General features: G+C 34.6%; 1 long non-coding RNA gene across 1 annotated transcript; it reads right to left on the bottom strand.

Moving 5' to 3' along the window:
• Window positions 1–469: 469 nt before the first annotated feature.
• LOC138835052 (uncharacterized) lies at window positions 470–5,912 on the bottom strand. Its single transcript, XR_011374398.1, has 3 exons — window positions 5,802–5,912; window positions 3,732–3,782; window positions 470–741 (listed from the first exon to the last, which is right to left on the bottom strand). It is a non-coding gene; the product is annotated as an uncharacterized lncRNA (long non-coding RNA).
• Between the last annotated feature and the right edge of the window lie 265 nt (window positions 5,913–6,177).

Below are 6,177 nucleotides of genomic sequence, written 5' to 3'. Positions count from 1 at the left end.
CTCCATGGAATGTATATAAAACTTTCAAAATATTAACCAACAGTTTAACAGAATGACTATCACGAATTTGAAACCAGAGAGGAATAATAGTAAAGACATAGAATGAATGAAAAATAGAACAAGGGGCAAGTACAGCTAGAATGCTCAATGTACACATGGGATAAAGGAATTAGTAAATCTGAAATTAATCTTGCAGAAGGGGTTGGTTGAGAATGATAGAAGGAGTGACTCTAATCCAGTAGCATTGGACAATTAGATGGACATATTTTATTGTAACACACTTGCAAACCTTCTGAAATTCAGTTAAAAAAAACACAACAAAAAAAAACAAAAACACACAGAAATCGCAACCAAACAGTAATCCCTAGATTGTTGAATATGACCTCTCAAAATTTTAAATAGTTAATGAAGTGCAGTCTTTGGAAAAGCAAACAAAGCTGTTCGAAAGAGCAGTTTGGGGCAGGGGAGAGTTTTGAACAGATTTAAATAGATTGTCTAAGGTTATAAATCACCTATATCTGCTGCAAATATTTTCTTCAGCGAGTTTTCTTTTTCTGAACTGGATACTCCAGTCCTGAGACACACTTGATAGCTTGTGAATAGAATGGAAGAAACAAGATCAAGAACCCAGTGCTCCACTGGAAACAAAACAGTCCTCTATGTTTTCGCTCATCTCTCTTCACTACTCTTTTCTCGTACTTTTCAGTCAAGTGATTTTGAGTTATATCTTTCTTCTTTGTTCTGGAAAATAATTGGTCGAAGTAATTCACTAAATATTATTTGCCATTTTTTTCTGTCATGCTGTTTACTTGTCCAAGCGAGCCATTAAACTTTACACTTGTATTTGGTTGCCATGAAAACCCAACATCTATGTTAATGTGGACAAACTCTAATGTAAATCTTTGTCTCCAAAAAACCAGTCCAAGAAGCTGTGATCACAAATATTTAGCTATTCGTTTTCTTTTTTCTTTTACCTTTAAAGTCTTCCTGTGTTTAAAGTGCCCACAAAAATAAGTACTCCACCACTTTTTGGTTCAAACACTTCTAAACTCAAAGATATATTTTGCTAACAACATGTTTAGAGGAAATCGAAGAATACTCCACTTTTATCTTCTCTTTCAGTATTCTCCTTTGATGCCATATCGGGAACAGGAAGTTACTCGTTGCAAAATGATTTCAACCGATTATTTTTTTCTTGGTCTTTCATTTGCTCAACAAGGTTTACTAAGGCGACCAGATTTAAATCACCCATACCTTGAATGACTGTGTCTGTTACAAAGGACAATACTTCTGTGTTCTACTTTGATGTCCTCCTCTTAGCTCTTGCCTGATTTCCAATTAATCACAGCTTCTGGACTTCAAGTCTAGTGAAGCTGAAGGACTATTCGGCCTCCCTCACTGCTACATGTTGATGGTTTCTCTTTTAAAGCTCATTTATTTGGATGTGGAATTTACTATCATGTTTTCATTCAATCTGTTCTGCATTAAGGAGCCAAATAAGCTCTGTAAAATCACATTAGGTACCAAAAATATTATTACAATATATCATAAAGTTTTGGCCTCCCTCCACTGTTGGAGCCAATATGCTTAGGTAGGGCTTCTAAGAACGCCTTTTCTTTCCTTTTCAATTTGCTCACTTCTTTTCTGATTCCAAACCTTTTTGGCTTATGTAATAAGGAAAGTCTTCACTATCTCATGTTAATAAGGATATTATATTTTGTGAGCTACTTAGAAATGTGAAATCATTGGTTTGAAGTATCCAATAAGATTTTTTTCTGTTTCACTGCTTCACGTGCAAAGACATTATGGAAAGTATTACAAGCAGAAAAGTGTAAACCCAATACCTTCTTTCATTGTGGAGAACACTTTCTCCCTAAATATTTTGACCCAAATTATGTTTTTCAGAGAATTACTGCTTGGCAATTCACAAATTTTGATGCCTTATTTTTTTTTAAGAATTTTGAATTTAAATTCCACTACAACCTTGTTTCACACAGTGAGAGTACATTTCCTGTGTAAGGACAATTCTCAAAGGAACCTACAGGATTTATTGCAAGGTTTCTGAGATTTGTTTGTTTTTTGTGAAAATGAGCCATCTTCACCCACATTGCTCCCTCTCAGCTTAGTCTCCATGGATTCTTTGCATGAAAGCCTATTTTCCCAGGCAAGTTTAAATTTTCTTAATAGGCTAAGATGTTAAAAAGTTTGCACAATTAAATTTTACCTGTCATAATTTTAAAACTCTTTTGAAATTACTTTATCAGAATCACGAACTCACCAATCCTAATTCCACCTTTACCATCAAAACACTTAACGTATAGTTTTCATGATATTTTGTCCATGAAACTATTATTTTCCAGTGGCTTTGTTATACGTATATATGACCATATAATCTGATGCTGAGCAAAATGAACTCTAAGATATGGAAACAGAGATTTTTATTTGCGATTGTTGTTTTTTTAATGTACTATGTGATTTCTATTTTCTTTGGATTTTCCCCCTATGGTTTATCCCCTGCTGTATTTGATTTTGGTACCCTGTGTGTTGTATATATATATTTCCCTTAATTAGGGAAGGGATAGGGAACAACTTAATGGCGAGACAAAGGACAAAGGGCAAAACAATGCAATAACAATACGCACAAGACATTATGTTGGAAATGTACATTACAACTTGTGAGGGTATTAGGGTGAAGAAAAATTATGAGAAAAATGAGTTATGTATTCACTAATTTACAATTACTTTGACCCCACTGTACATCATTTTGTCAATAAAATTAAATTAAAAAATAAGTTGCATAAAATATACCTTATCTCTATTGTGAAAAAATACTACACCTCTGTTAATGTGATGCCCTCCTTGTTCTGGAAAGAACACCACAATAAACTGGGTTACATGAATTTATCTCCCACTGATATTCTTGAGATCAGAACACTTACAAATATTATTTATATTTATACATTTTTAACCATCATAGATATTCAGGATGGTAAGATTGGAAGGTTACAGTTCAAAGCCCACCCAGGCAGGAAGGTTCCTTAGATACTTATCTCCCATAAACTTCTCAGAAAAAGCCAAACACAAGTGGCACTGAATTTGGAGTGGTAGGGCATGAGATTTGAGCAAAAACAGGCTCAGAGACAGTTTCCAGGCCCAAAGGTCAAGCCCTAGGACAAACCAATAAAACAAAACAAAAATTAAAACAAACCCCAAACCTCGCATTTTTCTCATTGTGTACGGAAGCACGTAATTAAGGGAATTGCTTCCTGTGTTACATATAGGTAGAAGAAAGAGGATCTCACAGAATTATTCTCTTCATACCAAGTTATACCAAAGCCTCAAAAAATTGCTCTTTTTCTAAATTTATAAATTAATACAATCCATTTGTTGGCAATTCTGTCTACATTATTCACATGATCATTTAATACATGAACTATTGGAATTATCTATTAACTAATTTCTAATTATAACATTCTTGAATGAATATTCTAGGCAAATAGAATGCCAGAATCATTTGTGAATTTGTCAATTAAACCATCTACATAAAAAGAATTTTTGTACTATACTATAGATTATGAAATCACAAACAAAACCAAAATATTTATTTGAAATCTAAATTCTAATTTAGCAAGATCTACAAAGTCTTACATTAGATTTAATTTGTTATTTTTCCAGGCTTAACCTTGTAATACTTCATTATTTCTTTAGAATCCAACAGAATGATTACTTACTTTTTCAGATTTTGGATGGGATTCATAAGCCATTTTGCATCTAGGAATGTTCTGTAATGAAGAGAGCATTTAAAACTGAACAGATGATTATATATGAGATGCATTTCAATAAGAAACTTGACTTCTCAAAACATAATGACAAAATTAGCCCAATCTGCCTACTGTGTATTCCTTTCTTTCATTTTTTTGGGGGGGGTCCTGTGGTGGGGCCTGAACTCTGGGCCTGGGTGCTGTGCCTCAGCTCTTCAGCTCAAGGCTATCACTCTACCACTTGAGTCACAGCGCCACTTCCACCTTTTTTTCTTTTTGCTTCTGTGGTACTGAGGAATCGAACCTAGGGCCTCAGGCATGCAAAGCAAGCGTTCTACCACTGAGCAACCTTCCCAGCCCCTGTATTCCTTTCTTGAATGGCTTGTTTTATTAAGACAAAATTATACTCCTTGGTTCAGGGAAGCTATCACTATGTAATTCCACTCTCTAATCTCCTGTCTTGGTCTGAGTGCTAGAATTCTAGCCTTTTATCACATTGCTCTGCCATATTTTCTTGATTTAATCTAGATACAGACTAGTAATCCTGAACTTCTCCAATGATATTATCCATTAGACTGACTGTTCAGACTGTTCATCTACTATTTTCAAAGATGTTCTAACATTTCATACAAGATATGAACATTTTCAGATGCACCTGTGGGGTCTCTGATTCGTTCCTCCGTGGATCTGATCCCTTTAATAATGATTACTTGATTCTCTTACTATCTCTGGTCCCTACCTATGTAATAGTCTCAAACATTTTTTAAGGTAATTCACTTGAGGACATTCTAATTTTAACAATTATCACTTGATTCTAGTCTTACTCAGGACATATTTTATATTGTTTTCTAACTTTTCTACATGTTCTGAGAGTTGTATCATGTTTGTATTCATGTGTGCACATGTAAGTGCCTCTATGTGTGAGTATGTTTGTATGTATGTATGCAAAAGCCCCAAGCTCTTATTGATCAGTCTTGCTCATGACTGGTATTCCATCACTTGAGCCATTCTTCTAATCCAGGTTTTGGCTGGTTAATTATAGGTAGAGTCACAAAGACTGTTCTGCCCAGGCTGGATGCAAACTGAGCTTCCCAGACTCCTTTACATACTTAGGTTTTATTTATCCAGTAATATGAACTTTTAAATTAAAAACATTTTTGTTAGTGTAAAGTCTAAGCTGTATACCACATTTTTAACTCAAGAATTCATATAAAGATAGATGAACATACACATTACATATGCTGAGTGTTAAACCGGATGGCGGTGAGATCTGAGGATTGGAGTTCAAAGCCAGATCGACTAGGAAAGTCCCAGAGACTCTTTTCTTCAATTAACTACAAGAAAAGTGGAAGTGGCACTGTGGCACAAGTGGTAGAGCATTAGCCTTGAGCTGAATAGCAGAGGTACAGTACCCAGGCCCAGAGTTCAAGTGCCAAGACCACCACCACCACAAAAAGTATATATAAGTAAAGAAAAAGAAATGTCATCGTAGCCACCAGTTCATTGCTAGTATCATCCCTGCTCTCTCAAGATGGACTTTTTTTCCAGTTAAGTCCAGGCTCTTATATCTGACTTGCATTGGAAGCAGAATTATTCTTCCATTTACTTTTAACAAATTTGCATGATTAGTAAGCGTGATTTAGAAAGGGAGTGGCCTCATACTTAGTGTTTCACTTAGGAGTAATGCTTTCCCTATATCACTCCCATAAATCTACATACTGGGCTTTATTGTTTCAATGTTGTGTTATTTGTAGAATCTTCTATATTGTATTGAACCCTTATACTTAAACACAGCACTTCTCTTTCTCCTATTATTGCTATATTTTCTCTTACTATTAACTCATGTACACTTGGGAAATAATGCGCAGCAAATACACTCACAAAGAGAATGATCTGAGAACCTTCTTCCCATTTAAAACTCGTCTTCATTTAAAGAGAACTTACAAAGTTTGAACTCAATGTACTCATGGATAATGAATTTATAAGAAATATAAATTTCATATTTTATCTTAATTAAGTTGTCTCTGAAACACGTGTTACCTCAGGTCCAAAGGTATCCTTGTGTTATTACAGTGAACCCAGAAAACATTCATTATACCTCAAGCAGCACCATCGATTGTTACTGGAAGTAACAGTTACTGGATGTGGAAACTGATCCTAGGAGAGGAATTGAACATAGAGCAATGACAAAGTTCAAGTTAACGTATGCTTTACTTTAACTGTACAAGAACAGAATCCCAAGATTAGAAGGATACTCTGTCCTTGACTTTTTTGAGTGTGTTCTTTAATCATATAAAACTTTTCTGTAAACTTCTAGTAGAGACTATTACAAAAGAAATAATGTGCCATTTGAAAACCAGCATAGAACAAAAGGAAATGACATTGTTTTAAAAGTGTTCTAATGAAAAGAAACAAA

This window comes from Dipodomys merriami, unplaced genomic scaffold (genome assembly GCF_024711535.1).
Source record: "Dipodomys merriami isolate MVZ:Mamm:240054 unplaced genomic scaffold, mDipMer1.0.p SCAF_2243, whole genome shotgun sequence".
Classification (NCBI taxonomy): Eukaryota; Metazoa; Chordata; class Mammalia; order Rodentia; family Heteromyidae; genus Dipodomys; species Dipodomys merriami.
The sequence above is the reverse complement of the archived record's forward strand: the minus strand, read 5'-3'. Positions and strand labels throughout refer to the sequence as shown.